At 47.2% G+C, this 20,864-nt stretch overlaps 1 protein-coding gene across 7 annotated transcripts in view; it reads right to left on the bottom strand.

The window, feature by feature from the left end:
- The window catches only part of VIT (vitrin), a 1,755,407-nt gene that overhangs the window by 1,614,801 nt on the left and 119,742 nt on the right, over positions 1-20,864 (bottom strand). Inside the window, exon 2 of one of the 7 annotated variants that reach the window (XM_069234890.1) lies at positions 8,754-8,862. The exons of the other annotated variants lie outside the window; for them this stretch is intronic. The gene's annotated coding sequence lies outside the window, so the exon portion shown is untranslated. The remainder of the gene's footprint in view (positions 1-8,753; positions 8,863-20,864) is intronic. 7 annotated transcript variants of the gene reach the window in all.

The following is a 20,864-nucleotide window of genomic DNA, read 5'->3' as shown; positions in this document are numbered from 1 at the left end:
ATTGGACAACTGATGCCAGTTGTCCAAAGAAAAACACCAAACATCCCACTACCACAACCCCTACTGCAACCTTTAGTGCCCCTAGTAATAGCAGTGGTGGTGGGAGCAAACCTACTAATAGTCAATCCAAGGGGCTCACTTTTGGTAATTTAGTTGGGGTTGGTCTTGTTAGGGAGACCACAGAGGCTGTGTTAGTCTCTGAAGGTGCCATTGATTTGGCCACCTTGGTTGCTTGTCCCCTTAATATGGATAAGTACAAGCAACTTCCCCTAATCAATGGTGTTGAGGTTCAGGCCTACAGGGACACAGGTGCCTGTGTTACCATGGTAATAGAGAACTGGTACACCCTAAACAACATCTACTTGGTCACCAGTACCAAGTGACAGACACTTATAACAACACTCTTAGCCACCCCATGGCTGTTGTGAATCTCAACTGGGGGGGGGGGGTTACTGGTCCAAAGACAGTTGTGGTTGCTTCAGATTTACCTGTAGACTGTCTATTAGGAAATGATTTAGAGACATCAGCTTGGGCAGAAGTGGAGTTGGAGGCTCATGCAGCAATGCTGGGCATTCCTGGGCATATTTTTGCTTTGACAGGGGCTCAGGCCAAAAAGAAAAAAGGACAGGGTGACTTGGATCCTGGAACAATGGACCAAGTGCTCCCTAAAGCTAGGGGTAGCAAGGGTAAATCCCTACCCACTATCCCTCCCTCTACAGATGATTCAACTTCTGAGGAAGAAGAATTTCCACCCTGTGCAGAACCTTCACCAGAGGAGCAGGCAGCAGACACTGCTGAGCTTTTTGGTGGAGGGGGGCCTGCCAGGGAGGAGCTGAGTGTGGCACAGCAATCCTGTCCCACATTAGAGGGTCTCAGACAGCAAGCTGTCAAACAGCAAAATGGGTATGTCAGTGACTCACATACAGTTTACTGGGAGGACAACCTCTTGTAAACAGAGGCAAGGGACCCAAAACCTGGAGCAGCCAGGAGATTGGTCATTCCCCTGCAGTACAGAGAGTTCCTTCCAACTCTGGCACATGACATTCCTTTGGCTGGACATTTGGGTCAGATTAAAACATGGGAAAGGCTTGTCCCCCTGTTTCATTGGCCCAGGATGTCAGAGGACACAAAAGATTATTGTAAGTCTTGTGTGACCTGCCAAGCCAGTGGCAAGACTGGTGGCACCCCAGAGGCTCCTCTTATTCCACTTCCTGTGGTTGGGGTTCCCTTTGAAAGGTCAGGGGTTGACATAGTTGGCCCCCTTGACCCTCCTACTGCTTCAGGCAATAGGTTTATCTTGGTGGTAGTGGACCATGCCACAAGATATCCTGAAGCAATTCCTCTAAGGACCACTACAGCACCTGCAGTGGCAAAAGCCCTCCCGGGAATCTTTTCCAGGGTGGGTTTCCCAAAAGAGGTTGTATCAGACAGGGGTAGCAACTTTATGTTTGCATACTTGAAGGCTATGTGGAAGGAATGTGGTGTAACATACAAATTTACCACACCTTATCATCCTCAAACAAATGGACTGGTAGAGAGGTTTAATAAAACTCTCAAAGGAATGATAATGGGACTCCCTGAAAAATTCAGGAGGAGATAGGATGTCCTGTTATCTTGCCTCCTTTTTGCTTACAGGGAGGTACCCCAGAAAGGAGTGGGCTTCAGCCCCTTTGAACTCCTATTTGGGCACCCTGTAAGAGGTCCTCTAACACTTGTGAAGGACGGTTGGGAATAACCTTTAAAAGCTCCTAAGCAAGATATAGTGGACTATGTACTTGGTTTAAGATCCAGAATGGCGGAGTACATGAAAAAGGCCAGTAAAAACCTTCAGGTCAGCCAAGAGCCCCAAAAGCAATGGCATGACCAGAAGGCTGTTCTGATTCAGTACCACCCAGGACAGAAGGTGTGGGTATTGGAGCCTTTGGCCCCAAAAACACTCCAAGACAAATGGAGTGGACCCCATCTCATTGTTGAAAAGAAGGGCGAGGTCACCTACTTGGTTGACCTGGGCACTGCCAGGAGTCCCCTTAGTGTGCTCCATGTCAATCGCCTAAAACCCTACTATGACAGGGCTGATCTCACCCTGCTCATAGCAACAGATGAGGGACAGAAAGAAGAGAGTGACCCTCTCCCTAATCTCTCTTCTTCCACAGAAAAGGATGCTCTAGTGGAAGGTGTAGTTTTGGCAGCTGTCTTACTGCTGAGCAGAAAGACAACTGCATAAATCTCCTAGGTCAGTTTTCTGAACTCTTTTCAACTGTGCCAGGCACCACATCTTGGTGTGAACACACAATTGATACTGGAGACAGCATGCCTGTCAAGAGTAAAATCTATAGGCAGCCTGACCATGTCAGGGACTGCATAAAGCAAGAAGTTCAGAAAATGCTTGACTTAGGACTTGAACATTCTGAAAGCCCATGGGCCTCTCCTGTGGTGCTTGTACCAAAGCCTCACTCAAAAGATGGAAAAAGGGAGATGAGGGTTTGTGTAGATTACAGAGGTCTCAACCAGGTAACAAAAACTGATGCTCACCTTATACCCAGGGCAGATGAGCTCATAGATACACTGGCATCTGCCAAGTATCTAGGCACCTTTGATTTGACTGCAGGGTTTTGGCAGATCAAGTTATCAGAGGATGCTAAAGCAAAAACTGCATTTTCGACTATTGGAGGGCACTACCAATTCACAGTAATGCCCTTTGGTTTGAAAAATGCACCTGACACTTTTCAGAGGTTGGTGAACACAGTTCTGCGAGGGTTGGAGGCTTTTAGTGCAGCATATCTGGACGATATAGCTGTCTTTAGCTCCACCTGGGATGATCACCTGGTCCACCTGTGGAAAGTTTTGGAGGTCCTGCAAAAGGCAGGCCTCACCAGCAAGGCTTCAAAGTGCCAGATAGCGCAGGGGAAAGTGGTTTATCTGGGACACCTGGTAGGTGGAGAACAGATTGCACCAATTCAGGGGAAAATCCAGACAATCATGGATTGGGTTCCCCCTACAACACAGACCCAGGTGAGAGCCTTCCTAGGCCTCACTGGGTATTACAGGAGATTCACTAAAAACTATGGCTCTATTGCAGCCCCACTTAATGATCTCACTTCCAAGAAGATGCCTAAAAAGGTACTGTGGACAGCTAGCTGTCAGAAATCTTTTGAAGAGCTCAAACAGGCCATGTGCACTGAACCTGTCCTAAAAAGCCCATGTTACTCCAAATAATCCATTGTTCAAACTGATGCATATGAATTAGGGATAGGGGCAGTCTTATCACAACTCAATTTTGAAGGCCAGGATCAACCTGTTGCTTTTAGCAGCAGGAGGTTGACCCCTAGAGAAAAGCGTTTGTCTGCCATAGAGAGGGAGGCCTTAGCTGTGGTCTGGGCACTGGAGAAGTTGAGGCCATACCTGTTTGCCACTCACTGTGTTGTTCAGACAGACCACAAACCTCTACTTTGGCTAAAACAAATGAAAGGTGAAAACCCTAAATTGTTGAGGTGGTCCATATCTCTACAGGGAATGGTCTATACAGTGGAACATAGACCTGGGAGTACCCACTCCAATGCAGATGGACTCTCTAGATATTTCCACTTAGACAATGAAGACTCATCAGATCATGGCTAGTCTTGTTGTCCTTCGTTTGGCGGGGGCTGTGTAGGAAAGTACCATCTTGCCTGGCATGTTACCCCCATTTTTCACTGTATATATGTTGTTTTAGTCTATGTGTCACTGGGACCCTGACAGCCAGGGCCCCAGTGCCCATAATTGTGCCCTGTATGTGTTCCCTGTGTGATGACTGTCTCACTGAGGCTCTGCTAACCAGAACCTCAGTGGTTATGCTCTCTCTGCTTTCCAAATTGTCACTAACAGGCTAGTGACCAATTTCACTAATTCACATTGGCATACTGGAACACCCTTATAATTCCCTAGTATATGATACTGAGGTACCCAGGGTATTGGGGTTCCAGGAGATCCCTATGGGGTGCAGCATTTCTTTTGCCACCCATAGGGAGATCTAACAATTCTTACACAGGCCTGCCAGTGCAGCCTGAGTGAAATAATGCCCACATTATTTCACAGCCATTTACCACTGCACTTAAGTAACTTAGAAGTCACCTATATGTCTAACCTTCACCTGGTGAAGGTTGGGTGCAAAGTTACTTAGTGTGTGGGCACCCTGGCACTAGCCAAGGTGCCCCCACATTGTTCAGGGCAAATTCCCTGGACTTTGTGAGTGCGCGGACACCATTTCACTTGTGCACTATACATAGGTCACTACCTATGTATAGCTTCACAATGGTAACTCCGAACATGGCCATGTAACATGTCTAAGATCATGGAATTGTCACCCCGATGCCATTCTGGCATTGGGGAGACAATTCCATGATCCCCCGGGTCTCTAGCACAGAACCCGTGTACTGCCAAACTGCCTTTCCCGGGATTTCACTGAAGCTGCTGCTGCTGCCAACCCCTCAGACAGGTTTCTGCCCTCCTCGGGTACAGCCAGGCCTTGCCCAGGAAGGCAGAACAAAGGACTTCCTCAGAGAGAGGGTGTTACACCCTCTCCCTTTGGAAATAGGTGTCAGGGCTGGGGAGGAGTAGCCTCCCCCAGCCTCTGGAAATGCTTTGATGAGCACAGATGGTGCCCATCTCTGCATAAGCCACTATACACCGGTTCAGGGATCCCCCAGCCCTGCTCTGGCGTGAAACTGGATAAAGGAAAGGGGAGTGAACACTCCCCTAACCTGCACCTCCCAGGGGAGGTGCCCAGAGCTCCTCCAGCGTGCCCCAGACCTCTGCCATCTTGGATTCAGAGGTGTGCTGGCACACTGGACTGCTCTGAGTGGCCAGGTCCAGCAGGTGACGTCAGAGACCCCTTCTGATAGGCTCTTACCTTTCTTCCTAGCCTATCCTCCTTCCTAGGTAGCCAAACCTCCTTTTCTGGCTAAGTAGGGTCTCTGCTTTGGCGAATTCTTCAGATACCGAATGCAAGAACTCACCAGAGTTCCTCTGCATCTCCCTCTTCACCTTCTGCCAAAGGATCGACCGCTGACTGCTCAGGACGCCTGCAAAACCGCAACAAAGTAGCAAAGACGACTTCTGCATCCTTGTATCGCTTCATCCTGCCGGCTTTCTCGCCTGTTTCCTGGTGGTGCATGCTCTGGAGGTAGCCTGCCTCCTTCTTGCACCAGGAGCTCTGAAGAAATCTCCCGTGGGTCGACGGAATCTTCCCCCTGCAACCGCAGGCAACAAAAGACTGCATCACCGGTCCTCTGGGTCCCCTCTCAGCACAACGAGCTGGTCCCTGGAACTCAGCAACTCTGTCCAAGTGACTCCCAAAGTCCAGTGACTCTTCAGTCCAAGATTGGTGGAGTTAAGTCCTTGTCTCCCCACGCTAGACTGCATTGGTGGGTACTGTGTGATTTGCAGCTGCTCCGGCTCCTGTGCACTCTTCTAGGATTTCCTTCATCCACAGCTGAGGCTGGGTCCCTGACACTCAAACCTGCAGTGCACAACCTTCTGAGTTGTCCTCCGGCTTCGTGGGACTCCCTTTTCTGACTTCGGGTGGACTCCGGTTCACTCCTCTTCTAAGTGCCTGATCCGGTCCTTCTGTGGGTGCTGCCTGCTTCTGTGAGGGCTCCCTGACTTGCTTCGTGCCACCTCTGTCTCCTCATCCAAGAGGCGACATCCTGGTCTCTCCTTGGCCACAGCGGCATACAAAAACCCTAACTGCAACCCTTGCAGCTAGCAAAGCTTGTCTGCAGTCTTTCTGCATGGGAACACCTCTGCAAGGTTCTTCACCACGTGAGACATCCCTCCTCCAAAGGGGAAGTTTCTAGTCCTCTTTGTTCTTGCAAAACACCAAGCTTCTTCCATCCGGTGGCAGCTCCTTTGTACCCTCAGCTGGCATTTCCTGGACACCTGCCCACTCTCGACACTGTCGCGACTCTTGGACTTGGTCCCCTTGTCTTACAGGTACTCAGGTTCAGAGATCCACTGTTGTTGCTTTGCTGGTGTTGGTTTTCCTTGCAGAATCCCCCTATAACGACTTCTGTGCTCTCTGGGGTTTGTAGGTGCACTTTACACCTACCTTACAGGGACTTGGGATGGGCTATTTTTCTAACCCTCACTGTTTTCTTTCAGTCCCAGTGACCCTCTACAAGCTCACGTAGGTTTGGGGTCCATTCGTGGTTCGCATTCCACTTTTGGAGTATATGGTTTGTGTTGCCCCTATACCTATGAGCTCCTATTGCAATCTATTGTAACTTTACACTGCTTGCATTACTTCCTTTTCCTATTACTGCCTATTTTTCGTATTGTGTACATATATCTTGTGTATATTTGGCATCCTCATACTGAGGGTACTCACTGAGATACTTTTGACATATTGTCATAAAAATAAAGTACCTTTATTTTTAGTATATCTGTGTATTGTGTTTTCCTATGATATTGTGCATATGATACCAGTAGTATAGTAGGAGCTTTGCATGTCTCCTAGTTCAGCCTAAGCTGCTCTGCTATAGCTACCGTCTATCAGCCTAAGCTGCTAGAAACACCTCTTCTACACTAATAAGGGATAACTGGACCTGGCACAAGGTGTAAGTACCTCTGGTACCCACTACAAGCCAAGCCAGCCTCCTACACAAGGCCACCACCTTCTAGAGGCCACTCAAATGTAAGAAAATAAACCTGTGCTCAATCCCTGGTAACATGACATGAAGAAGTCAGGGTTAAATTAAAGGCAATATTTAAGGTGTTGAAGTAATTGATACAGAGTAGAAAAACTAACTTGAGACACAATCTTACTCCACAACTAATTTTAAAAATAAAGAGAACAGTTCAATGAGTACAGTTATTTCAACAAACAAAAATGAAATGAGTGGAATCAAATATATGAATATTTAAATATTTAAGTGAACATAGTGCCAAAAAGCAGAAAGCATCAATGATAGTCTATGGCAGCAGCAGACAGGGACCCATATTCAATCTGTGGCTGACTGCGATGGAGCCCTGGTTGGTTACAAGTGCATAGTTGCTGGAGAAAGCCTAGAAGTAAAAAATGTGTGCAAAAGGTTTCTAAGTCCAACGGAGGAAAGGACTTTATCACTTTTTGAAAAGAAAAATCCTGCTTGAGTGTGCTGCTGCTGAAATTGCAGCTGCTGCCATGGAATCAAAGACTGGAAAATTGAAGCAAGGTGGTCCCACTGGATCTCTTGAGTGAATAAACTTTCTTGCTGAAAATGGATTATGCCATATGTCACATGAGGGCCCTTAGAGACTCTCAAGTTGTCAGGCAGAGGCCAACAGCAAAGTCCAGTCCAGGTCTAATTGCCATGGGCCAGCTGAACATTTCTAGGAAAAGGCTTCTTGCAGCTTTTTATGTTATTGCAGCTACACAAGAGGTCAGTTAACTGACACTTGGAGCAGGACCTGTCCTTCAGGGCTACTCTCAGATGATGGATAGCAGATCCAGTCCTCTTCTAGTTCTACACAGGTCCAAAAAAGGGAAGGTAGCTTGGGAAGCTACCTTTACGGCTGGCACTAGCTAGAGGATTGGGGTGACTCCTCCATCCTCCTTATCAATGGGGTAAAAGTCCCCTTCCCACTTTTTCAGCAGTTCCTATCTGACAGTGTCCCTTCACTCTCAAAATTCAGGATGGGGAAACCCTTCTCCCCCTGTGCACAGATTGTGTCTGGCCCCAGATGTCTGCACAAGTAATGATCAACCCCCTCCTCATTGGTCACTCAAACCCTATATTGAAGGTAGGTTTCCTCCCACTGGATGTGGTGCTATCCTCAGTAGGTGGCAAAAGCTGGGGCTTTCCAAATGTTATCTAACATTTGCTTATGACCGGTAGGGCGAAGTGGGGCTAAATGCTCCTTCCTCCCCCAAAAAATACCGGGGCCCCAGAGATAGGGTCGACGGGTATGTCCCCCATCCCTTAATTTTCATTACTGGCCATGGTGGAAGGAGTATGCAGAGCCATAATAGGTTTGGGACACGCAGCCCATACCTTTTTTGAAAAAAATATTCTGGAGATCCCAGGGCCAGGCCTTGTGGCCAACCCTGCCATACACAGCCGAAGGCAGGGCACAATATGGGGTTGGCTGCCTTTGGGGGGGTGGCCACAGGGCCTGACCACAAGCCAGGTCTTTTGGCCAACCTCCAACTGAGTACAGTCAAAGCTTATGTGCAGCATGAGGTTGGCTGCATGGTGGGGTTTGGCCTAAGGACCTGGCCACAGGTAAGGCCTTATGGACAGCCACCACCTGTGAATGGCCAATGGTTGTGCATAGCATGGTGCTGGATGCATGTGGGGGATTGACTCTGGGCCTAGCCGGGCCTTTGATCAACCCCCACCATGCACAACCAAACGCCCTGCGCAGAGTGGGGTTGGCTGCATGTGAGAGGTTGGGTTAACGTATGGTAATTAAATATTACTTTATGTTAAAAAAAACACTAGAAATTCACTGAAAATCCAAAGGTTAAAGAAACATTTTAGTTAGGTGAAATGTTCAGTTTGAAACTCTATAAACCACTGAAATTTACCAGTTATAGTTAGAGTTATCTCAAGTAACTATAACTCAAGCCCTAAGGTAACTATAACTCGTGCCCTTACCTTGAACTGCTCATTACCCTACATATTATATCACTCATGACATCGTCTTTGACATAATTGATTAAATTACTGCGCATGGGGTGCACAGGTCATAGTTACCTTAGGGCACGAGTCTTATTACTAAGTGTAGGTACCTACCTGACTTTCTAATAAACAACTTTCCAACATTTGGTGCGCAGTGATGGGATCCAGGACTTGTGTTTCATACATCATACAATGAAGATCTTTAAACATCCAATAAATTTACCTAAATTAAAAAAAAAAAGTTTCAATTTTTTTTTAATGTGGACAATTTTTTTTTTAATTACTTCATTTTTAAGTTTTCTAAATTGTTCTGATCAATAGGTGGCAAAGGTTTTGTGTGATCCATAACTATGGATACCATTGTGCTTGATCTGGGTAGCCTACCCACAGTCACTGTAGCTGAGATTAAGGTGATGTACAGAAAGAGGGGGGTTACCAGCACATACCAACACAAAGAAGGCAGAGCCGGTGCATTCCCTTGAGCCCTGGCCAGTGCTAGTAGAAACATATGAATCCCCAGGGAGAGACGGGGAGGGGAAAATGACCCCTTCTACCTCTAAGAGGAGGAGGATGAACCCCTGTACACTACTTCAGAAACCAGGGCCCAGCCCCTAGCTAGTGGGAAGGGAGGGTCTATGGTATGTGCCCAAGAAGAAGCAGTACTTTCCTCTGAGAGAGAGAACATGAGGCCTAGTTAGCCTATATAGCTCTAGAGGCAGAGAAGGTGGCCCTGGCCAAGAATAGGCAGGCATGTCAGGAAGAAGTGATGGTGGCAGTGAAACAGAGTTTGAGATGTCAATGGGTGGTGGGTTTGACCCAAAGCTGCCCGAAAGGGGTTGTCCGTAAGTACCAGGAGGGGGATGATATAGACAAGTGGCTGGCAGCACTTGAGAGCCCCCTTAGGATCAAAAGGGTTTGTCCTCAAGACTGGGGTTCACTTCTGTGGAAACTCATCCCAGTGGTCGGGAGGGATAGGTTCCTGACCCTAGAGGGAAAGGATAAAGTTTAGGGACACCCAGAAAGTGAGCACCCAATCCTGGGTAGGCTTTGTTGGCATATCAGTAAGGGCACTAGAGGGCTGGATACAGATAACCAGGTAAGAACCTATCAATCTGTTTATGAAGCAGAACATAAAGAGTAATTGTACCTCAGACAAGTTACACCAGTATCTAGTTGACTCTAAGTTGTCTAGCTCCAGGGAACTGGGGTGGGGGGGGGGGGCAGCTGACAGGTGGGTGCATCCACAAGTATCCAAGAAGTCCTAAAAGAGAAAGGGAAAAAAAAGAGGAAATGCAAGCCAATCTTAAAGCGAGATCCAGTGAGCCAAGGGCCTTCTGACCTAGTAAGGGCAGTGGTTCCCAAACATCCTCGACCCGCGGCTCCCTTTCCCTATTGGCCGTTGGCTGCAGCTCCCCATATGTTTTTTTGCCTGGTTGGGGGGATGCCACCCCGGCCTAGGGAGTACTTCCATTTTTCTTCCTGGAAATAATTGGGATGAAGCTGATGAAGGTAATTATAGATATAACAAAGTAAAAATTTAACAGTTGTTTAATAGAAAACTTTAATTAGCTGAGTCAGAAACAACAGTCTTCAGCACTGGGATCTGCATGCCATATGGATTTTTTATTTTATTTTATATTTATTTTTTTTAAATATTTTTTTTGTTTTAAAAAATTGCTTTAGGTGCACCCAAGTGTAGGCAGTTTGCTGGAGGCCTCCCCATTTTAAATAGCTGCCACCCTCCCTCTGTTACTACTGTTGTATCAAAACATAATCTGTTGGGTTGTGTGTCTATAGTAAATACTGAAAAAATAATTGATTGGACAATCCAGTCTTTTCTTTTACTTTGAAGAGTTTTAAGCCATTTACTTCCACTATTTTCTTTCTGTTTTGCCACCACTATTGCATAATATAATACTGTTCCTTATGATTATGGCCAATACTATTTGTGTGATGTGTATATGATGGTAAAGGAAACCATCACCAGTTAAAAAGGCTTTTTCTGGCTATTTTATTACTACACTGAAGGGTGAAAAGACATTCAGCTGCCCATTATAAGGGTTATTCATAGGATGACATTTTGCCATCATTTGACATTCAAAAAGGAGCTTGTGTCGGATTTTGTTTTAATGTTATTATGACATCACTATTGATGATTTTTCAATGCACAAAGTTCACTTTGTTTGAGCTGGCATTTGCTGCTCTGTCTCTTTTCCATTAGAATATCTGCCTAAAAGTGGTGTTACAAACATTGTGTTCACTTAGGGCCAGATTTAGGGGAAAATGACTATGCGCATCGCTGTGCCAAATTTGGCAGCGTCGTGCACTGTACTTTTCGCAGGGATGCACCGTATTTAATAGAATACAATGCACCCCTGTGTTTCCCCCTGCACCGGCGCTGAATTTGCTGCCATGTGCCAAACAAAGCAACCCTTGCACCATTGTGCAAGGATGGCTGCATTGAGAGGGAGATTGTTATTGTGCATGAAGAAACACCTTCCTGCACATTAACAATCTGAAATGGCCATCTCCTCTTTCTATTTGTGCTGCAGAATGCAGCACACATAGGAAGAGCAAAAAAAGAGGAGAAACAAAAGCATTTTTCCTTATTGTGCCACATTAACGCCACCCCTGGGGTGGTGTTAGATTTTGACGCTGCCTCAGGTTTACAAAAACTTGTAAATTTGGGTCAGCATCAAAATGCAATGGGTATTGCTGTGACATGCCCACAGCAACACCCATTGTCCGCCCCTTCTACGCAAAGTGCTGTGTGTGAAAGGGCCATAATTATAAGGTGGCGTTAAGCCACAAAAAGTGGCTTAACTTCACCTTGTAAATACAGTGCAGTGTATAGCGCAACCAGAGAGTCACTAAAAGTGAAGCTCCGGTGGCACTAGGAGCTCTTAAATATGCCTCTTAGTTTGCAAGCGTCTGTGAAAACCTATTGCACTCCATGTTCAGCATACTCTTTTTGAAAGTGCTGTGCCTGTTTAGTCATCTTGTGGCTACAGCCTGTAACATATTTTAACTGTCAAAAGTTAACCTTTTTGTGAAACAAACAACAGGCTAATAGAGACAGGTCTTGAATGTGAGAATAGCCCAGTAGTTCCTAAATTGTGTGCGGTGCCTCTAATCAGTTTTGACTGCACACCGGGGAGCCGAGGAGCACAGATTAGGAGCCACTACAGTAAGGGGGAATCCCAGAGTTGGTACTGCTAAGACTTCACCTGATCATAAGGAAGTCCTGAGCAGTCAGGCAGCTGTTCAGCAGCAGGGTGTCAACCCTGTCCTGACAGAAGGGTGAGCGAAAGAAGGGTGTGTGCCACATGATGTGGTAGCCCCCCACTCTAAACAGCAAGATAGGTTCCAAGAATCCACAGATGCCCATAAAGCACCTCACCTACATGTCAGTGGAGAGCTTAGGGTGTGGTTCTGTATTCTGACAGATGTCAGTAGCCTCTACTGGGCGCTGGCCTTCATATCATCACTATACTTGGCAAAGGAGGCAGACCCCATGACCAAAAGCAAGATAGGCCCCATGATCATGCTGATCATGGTGGGGTTGCTAAAGTGTTGAGTGTTCTCTGTCTGTAAGCTAGGTGTTGCCCTAGCAAAGTTAGGGATAGAAGAGGTGGGCACCTTACTACCCAAAATAGTAGGGGAGGAAGAAACCAACAAACGTGTAGTGGGGATTCAACTTAAAATCGGATATGTCACTGTTGAGATGGGTTAACTGCCAAGAGGGAGTGACCTTAATAGAAGGATGTAAGGCAGAGCAGGCTCTGCAATAGTAGAGTCAGTTTTCTTCACTGTCTTCCTCGCCTGACCAGCCAGGAAAACTTTCCCAGGATGTGTTGGCTGGTGGGGTGGTGTGAGGAAACAGGACTTTTTGCAAATGTGCCCCTTACTTTTTTTAGCCCAATTTTGATTGATACTGGTGTGTTTGGGCTGATTGTGCCCCGCGGTTTGCAAACCAGACCCAGTGCTCTTTTTAAAAGGTATAGGGTTATTAGGGATAATTATAAATGGCTCTGGCAACCTACCTGTTAGTCCCTAGGATGTAGTAGGGCATGTTGGTTTAGCGGCCTAGTAGATTTAATGTACCTAGGTGTGCACTGATGTGGTGCCTGCTGTCATTTTAAAAGACAATCCTGCCTTCCAAGCTGCTTTTAAAATAAAACTATGTCCAAACTTGAGTTTGGAATTAAAAGCACTTCCAAAGTCTTAACCTACCTTAGTTTTACATATAAGTCACCCCTAAGGCCCACCCTAGGTGCCCCAAGGGTAGGGTGCATTGTAATAATAAGGAGGGGTAGTAACAAAATGTTTGATATGAAATCGTGAGGGGAAAACTGCCAATTTCATTTTTCCCCACTGTAGCCCTGCTATCTCCTTAGGTTCACATGGAAAGGCTGTATTAAACTTTAATAAAACAATATTTTGCCAGGAGTTAGCTAGAACAGTCATTCAAGATGTCAAACTAATAGTAACAATAAATACAAAAACTTGCCAAGGTTGGATTTATTATAACAATTACAGGAACTTCGTTTTAGAACTGGTTTCCTAAAGATCCTGAAATCAGCCCTGTAGCAGCATCCCTTGATTGATCAGCCTTTGACAGGCTGTAGGAAAGTACCATCTTGCCTGGATTGTTACCCCCATTTTCACTGTATGTATGTATGTTTTAGCACTTGTGTCACTGGGATCCTGCTAGGCAGGACCCCAGAGCTCATAGTATGTGCCCTGTATGTGTTCCCTGTGTGGTGCCTAACTGTATCACTGAGGCTCTGCTAACCAGAACCTCAGTGTTTATGCTCTATCTGCTTTCTAAATTTGTCACTGCAAATACTTATAAGTCACCTATATGTCTAACCTTCACCTGGTGATGGTTGGGTCCAAAGTTACTTAGTGTGTGGGCACCCTGGCACTAGCTAAGGTGCCCCCACATCGTTCAGGGCAAATTCCCCAGACTTTGTGATTGCGGGGACACCATTTCACGTGTGCACTATACATAAGTCACTACCTATGTATAGCGTCACAATGGTAACTCCGAACATGGCCATGTAACATGTCTGCTCTGGCGCGAAACTGGACAAAGGAAAGGGGAGTGACCACTCCACTGACCAGTACCTCCCAGGGGAGGTGCCCAGAGCTCCTCCAGTGTGTCCCAGACCTCTGCCATCTTGGAAACAGAGGTGTTGGGGGCACCCTGGACTGCTCTGCATGGCCAGTGCCAACAGGTGACGTCAGAGACCCCCTCTGATAGGCTCTTACCTTTCTTGGTAGCCAATCCTCCTTTCTTGGTAGCCAAACCTCCTTTTCTGGCTATTTAGGGTCTCTCCTCTGGGGTATTCTTCAGATAACGAATGCAAGAGCTCACCAGAGTTCCTCTGCACTTCCCTCTTCGATTTCTGCCAAGGATCGACCGCTGACTGCTCAAGGACACCTGTAAAACCGCAAACCAGTAGCAAGATGACTACCAGCAACATTGTAGCGCCTCATCCTGACGGCTTTCTCAACTGTTTCCTGGTGGTGCATGCTCTGGAGGTCATCTGCCTTCATCCTGCACTGGAAGCCAAGAAGAAATCTCCAGTGAGCTGGCGGAATCTTCCCCCTGCTAAAGCAGGCATCAAAAGAATGCATCACCAGTTCTCTGGGTCCCCTCTCATTCTGACGAGATTGGTCGCTGGCACACAGGAACTGTCCCGTGTGCCCCCAACACCTCAGTTTCCAAGATGGCAGAAGTCTGGGACACACTGGAACTCTATCCAAGTGACTCCCACAGCCCAGTGATCCTTCAGTCCAAGTTTGGTTGAGGTAAGTCCTTGCCTCCCCACGCTAGACTTCAAACCTGTGTACTGCGTGATTTGCAGCTGCTCCGGCTTCTGTGCACTTCTCCAAGGATTCCTTTGTGCACAACTGTAGGAGGCTGGTCTGGCTTGTAGTGGGTACCAGAGGTACTTACACCTTGTGCCAGGTCCAGTTATCCCTTATTAGTGTAGAAGAGGTGTTTCTAGCAGCTTAGGCTGATAGAAGGTAGCTATGGCAAAGCAGCTTAGGCTGAACTAGGAGACATGTAAAGCTCCTACTATACCACTTATATCATATGCACAATATCATAAGAAAACAAAATACACAGAGTTACTAAAAATAAAGGTACTTTATTTTTATGACAATATGCCAAAAGTATATCAGTGAGTACCCTCAGTATGAGGATAAGTTATATACAGAAGATATATTTACACAAACCAAACTTAGGAAAGAAATAGCAAGAAAAGTAATGCAAGCAGTGTGGAATTACAATAGATTACAATAGGAGCACATAGGTATAGGGGCAACACAAACCATATACTGCAAAAGTGGAATGCGAACCACAAACGGACCCCAAACCTATGTGAGTTTGTAGATGGTCGCTGGGACTGTAAGAAAACAGTGAGGGTTAGAAAAATAGCCCACCCCAAGATCCTGAAAGGTAGGTGTAAAGTGCAGCACAGAAGTCGTGACAGGGGGATTCTGCAGGAAGAGCAAACACCAGCAATGCAACAACAGTGGATTTCCAGACCTGAGTACCTGTAAGACAAGGGGACCAAGTCCAATAGTCGCAACAGTGTCGAGAGTGGGCAGGAGCCCAGGAAATGCCATCTGAGGGTGCAAGGAAGCTGCCACCGGTTGGAAGAAGCTTGGCGTTCTGCAAGAAGGAAATGGACTAGGAACTTCTCCTTTGGAAGACCGATGTCCCACGTCACGATGAAGCTTGCAGACATGTTCCCACGCAGAAAGACCGCAAACAAGCCTTGCTAACTGCAAGGGTCGTGGTAGAGGTTTTTGGGTGTTGCTGTGGCCCAGGAGGGACCACGATGTTGCCACTTGGAGGAGGAGACAGAGGGGGCCCCCAGCAACTCAGGGAGCCCTCACAGAAGCAGGCAGCACCCGCAGAAGCACCCTAACAGGCACTTGGAAGAAGAGTGAACCGGAGTCCATGCAAAGTCACAAAAGGGAGTTGCACGACGCGGGAGGACAACTCAGAAGGTTGTGCACTAGAGGAAGGAGTGTGGGGGAGCCAGGCTTGGCTGTGCACGAAGGAAATCCTGGAAGAGTGCACAGGAGCCGGATAAGCTGCAAATCACGCGGTACCCAGCAATGCAGTCTAGCGTAGGGAGGCAAGGACTTACCTCCACCAAACTTGGACTGAAGAGTCACTGGACTGTGGGAGTCACTTGGACAGAGTTGCTGAGTTCCAGAGACCACGCTCGTCAGGATGAGAGGGGACCCAGAGGACCAGTGTTGCAGTCTTTTGGTGCCTGCTTTAGCAGGGGGAAGATTCCGTCGACCCACGGGAGATTTCTTCATAGCTTCTAATGCAGGGTGAAGGCAGGCTACCCCCAGAGCATGCAACACCTGGAAACAGTCGAGAAAGCCGTCAGGATGAGGTGCTACAATGTTGCTGGTAGTCGTCTTGCTACTGTGTTGCGGTTTTGCAGGCGTCCTGAGCAGTCAGCAGTCAATCCTCAGTTAGAAGGTGAAGAGGGAGATGCAGAGGAACTCTGATGAGCTCTTGCATTCGTTATCTACCAAATTCCCCAAAGCAGAGACCCTAAATAGCCAGAAAAGGAGGTTTGGCTACCAAGAGAGGTAAGAGCCTATCAGCCTCTGATGTCACCTTCAGGCACTGGCCACTCAGAGCAGTCCAGTGTGCCCCGAACACCTCTGTTTCCAAGATGGCAGAGGTCAGGGACACATGGGAGGAGCTCCGGGCACCTCCCCTGGGAGGTGCAGGTCAGGGGAGTGGTCACTCCCCTTTCCTTTGCCCAGTTTCGCGCCAGAGCAGGGCTGTGGGATCCCTGAACCGGTGTAGACTGGCTTATGCAGAGATGGGCACCATCTGTGCCAATCAAAGCATTTCCAGAGGCTGGGGGAGGCTATGTATAGTGCATGCGTGTAATGGTGTCCCCGCACTCACAAAGTCCGGGGAATTTGCCCTGAACAAAGTGGGGGCACCTTGGCTAGTGCCAGGGTGCCCACACACTAAGTAACTTTCCACCCAACCTTCACCAGGTGAAGGATAGACATATAGGTGACTTATAAGTTACTTAGGTGCAGTGGTAAATGGCTGTGAAATAACGTGGACGTTATTTCACACGGGCTGCACTGGCAGGCCTGTGTAAGAATTGTCAGAGCTCCCTATGGGTGGCAAAATAAATGCTGCAGCCCATAGGGATCTCCTGGAACCCCAATACCCTTGGTACCCTCAGTACCATATACTAGGGAATTATATAGGTGTACTAGTATGCCAATGTGAATTGGTAAATTTAGTCACTAGCCTGTTAGTGACAAATTGTAAAGTAAAGAGAGAGCATAAACACTGAGGATCTGGTTAGCAGAGCCTCAATGAGATAGTGAGGCATCACATAGGGAACACATATAGGCCACAAACTTATGAGCACTGGGGTCCTGGCTAGCAGGGTCCCAGTGACACATAAAAAACAAACTGACAACATAGGGTCCTCACTATGAGCACTGGGCCCTGGCTAGCAGGATTCCAGTGATACAGTGAAAACATTCTGACATATACTCACAAACATGCCAAAAGTGGGGTTAACAAGGCTAGAAAGAGGCTACTTCTTCACACAGCTAGCTGTCCAGAACACCTTCTTAGGCATTTCCTTACTTGTGAGATCATTAAGAGGGGCTGCTATGGAGCCATAGTTTTTAAGGAATATCCTGCAATACCCTGTGAGGCCTAAAAAGGCTCTCACCTGGGTCTGAGTTGTAGGGGGAACCCAATCTATGATTGTCTGGATTTTCCCCTGTAGTGGTGCAATCTGTTCTCCACCTACCTGGTGGCCCAGATAAACCACTATTCCCTGCCTTATCTGGCACTTTGAGGCCTTGATCGTGAGGCCTGCCTTTTGCAGGGCCTCCAAAACTTTCCAAAGGTGGACCAGGTGTTCATCCCAGGTTAAGCTAAAGACAGCAATCTCATCAAGATATGCTGCACTGAAAGCCTACAATCATTGCAGGACTGTGTTCACCAACCTCTGAAAAGTGGCAGGTGCATTTTTCAAACCAAAGGGCATCACTGTAAATTGGTAGTGCCCTCATAGAGTTGAAAATGCAGTCTTTCTTTAGCATCTTCTGCAAATTTGATCTGCCAATACCCTGCAGTCAAATCAAAAGTGCTAAGATACTTGGCAGATTCCAGTGTATCAAAGAGCTCATCCGCCCTTGGTATAGGGTGAGCATCAGTTTTTGTTACCTGATTGAGACTACACAAAACCTCATCTCCCTTTTTCCATCTTTTGTGTGAGGCTTTGGTACAAGCACCATTGGGCTAGCCCATGGGCTTTCAGAAGGCTCAATCACTCCCAGATCCAACATTTTCTGCACCTCTTGTTTAATGCAGTCTCTGACATGGTCAGGCTGCCTATAAATCTTACTTTTGACAGGCAGGCTGTCTCCAGTATCAATTGTGTGTTCACACCAGGATGTTGTACCTGGCACAATTGAAAAGAGGTCAGAAAATTGTCCTAGGAGATTGATGCAGTTGTCTTTCTGTTCTACAGTCAGACAGTCTGCTAAAACTACTCCCTCCACTAAGGCATCTGCTTCAGTGGTGGATAAGAGATCAGGGAGAGGGTCACTCTCTTCTTCCTGTCCCTCATCTGTTGCCATGAGCAGGGTGAGATCAGCCCTGTCATAGTAGGGTTTCAGGCGGTTGACATGAATCACCCTAAGGGGACTCCTGCCAGTGACCAGGTCTACCAAATAGGTAACCTCACCATTTTTCTCAACAGTTAGATGGGGTTCACTCCATTTGTCTTGGAGTGCTCTTGGGGCCACAGGCTCCAATACCCACACCTTCTGTCCTGGTTGGTACTGGATCAGAACAGCCTTCTGGTCATGCCATTTCTTTTGCAGCTCCTGGCTGGACTGGAGGTTTTAACTGGCCTTTTTCATGTACTCGGCCATTCTGGATCTTAGGCCAAGTACATATTCCACTATGCCTTGTTTAGGAGCTTTTAAAGGTTGTTCCCAATCCTCCTTCTCAAGAGTGAGTGGACCTCTTACAGGGTGCCCAAAGAGGCGTTCAAAGGGGATGAAGCCCACTCCTTTCTGGGGTACCTCCCTGTAAGCAAAAAAGGAGGCAAGGTAACAGGACATCCCATCTCCTCCTGATTTTTTCAGGGAGTCCCATTATCATAGCTTTGAGAGTTTTATTAAACCTCTCTACCAGTCCATTAGTCTGTGGATGGTAAGGAGTGGTGAAATTGTAGGTAACACCACACTCCTTCAAAATTGCTTTCAAGTATGCAGACATGAAGTTGCTACTTCTGTCTGATACTACCTCTTTAGGGAAACCCACCCTGGAAAAGATTCCCAGGAGGGCCTTTGCCACTGCAGGAGCTGTAGTGGTCCTTAGAGGAATTCCTTCAGGATATCTTGTGGCATGGTCCACAACCACCAAGATAAACCTATGTATTTTAAACCCATTGCCTGAAGCAGTAGGAGGGTCAAGGGGGCCAACTATGTCAACCCCTACCCTTTCAAAGGGCACCCCAACCACTGGTAGTGGAATTAGAGGTGCCTTTGGAGTGCCACCAGTCTTGCCACTGGCTTGGCAGGTCACACAAGACTTGCAAAAATCTTTAGTGTCCTCTGACATCCTAGGCCAGTGAAACAAGGGGACAAGTCTTTCCCAAGTCTTGATCTGGCCCAAATGCCCAGCCAAAGGAATGTCATGTGCAAGAGTTAGGAGGAACTCTCTGTACTGCAGGGGAATGACCAATCTCCATGCTGCTCCAGGTTTTGGGTCCCTTGCCTCTGTGTACAAGAGGTTGTCCTCCCAGTAAACTCTATGGCTATCACTGACATCCCCATTTTGCTGTTTGACAGCTTGCTGTCTGAGACCCTCTAATGTGGGACAGGTTTGGTGTGCCACACTCAGCTCTTCCCTTGCAGGCCCCCCTCCACCCAAAAGCTCAGCAGTGTCTGCTGCCAGCTCATCTGGTGAAGGTTCTGCACAGGGAGGACATTTTTCTTCCTCAGAAGGAGAATCATCTGTAGACGGAGGGATAGTGGGTAGGGATTTAGCCTTGCTACCCCTAGCTTTAGGGAGCATTTGGTCCATTGTTCCAGGATCAATCTCACCCTGTCCTTTTTGCTCTTTGGCCTGAGCCCTGGTTAAATCAAAAATATGCCCAGGAATGCCCAATATTGCTGCATGAGCCTCCAACTCCACTTCTGCCCAAGCTGATGTCTCTAAATCATTCCCTAGTAGACAGTCTAAAGGTAAATCTGAGGCAACCACAACTTTCTTTGGACCATTAACTCCCCCCAGTTGAGATTCACAACGGCAATGGGGTGGCTAAGAGTGTTGTCATGAGCGCCTGTCACTTGGTACTGCTGACCAAGTAGGTGTTGTTCAGGGTGGACCAGTTTCTCTATGACCATAGTTACACTGGCTCCTGTGTCCCTGTATGCCTGAACCTCTACACCATTTATTAGGGGAAGTTGCTTGTATTTATCCATTTTAAAGGGACAAGCAACCAAAGTGGCCAAATCAATGGCACCTTCAGGGACTAAAGCTGCCTCTGTGGTCTCCCTAACAAGACCAACCCCAACTACATTGCCAATAGTGAGCCCAGCCACACCCTTGGATTGGCTATTAGTAGGTTTCCTACCACCACTGCTATTACTAGGGGCACTAGAATTTGTAGCAGGGTTTGTGGTGTTGGCAGATTTGGGGGTTTTCTTTGAACAGCTGGAATCAGTTGCCAAATGGCCTTTGACTTTCCAGAAATAACACCAAGGCTTTTTAGCTTGATTATTGAAGGAGGATTTGGACCCACCACCCCCAGAGGATTTTTGTGGGCCTGATGAAGATTCAGTATGTTTACTTTTGTCCCCACCCTTGTCAGAAGACTTACCATCCTTCTTCTTGCCATCCTTGTCACCCACTGTATGAACTTTTCTGTTCACCCTTTTCTGACTGTAGGAAAGTACTGTGAGAAGGTAGCCTCTTTCTAGCCTTGTTACCCCCACTTTTGGCCTGTTTGTGAGTGTATGTCAGGGTGTTTGTCACTGTTTTCACTGTCTCACTGGGATCCTGATAGCCAGGCCTCAGTGCTCATAGTGAAAACACCATGTTTTCAGTATGGTTGTTATGTGTCACTGGGATCCTGCTAGTCAGGACCCCAGTGCTCATAGGTTTGTGGCCTATATGTA

This window comes from Pleurodeles waltl, chromosome 5 (genome assembly GCF_031143425.1).
Source record: "Pleurodeles waltl isolate 20211129_DDA chromosome 5, aPleWal1.hap1.20221129, whole genome shotgun sequence".
NCBI lineage: Eukaryota > Metazoa > Chordata > Amphibia > Caudata > Salamandridae > Pleurodeles > Pleurodeles waltl.
The sequence above is the reverse complement of the archived record's forward strand: the minus strand, read 5'-3'. Positions and strand labels throughout refer to the sequence as shown.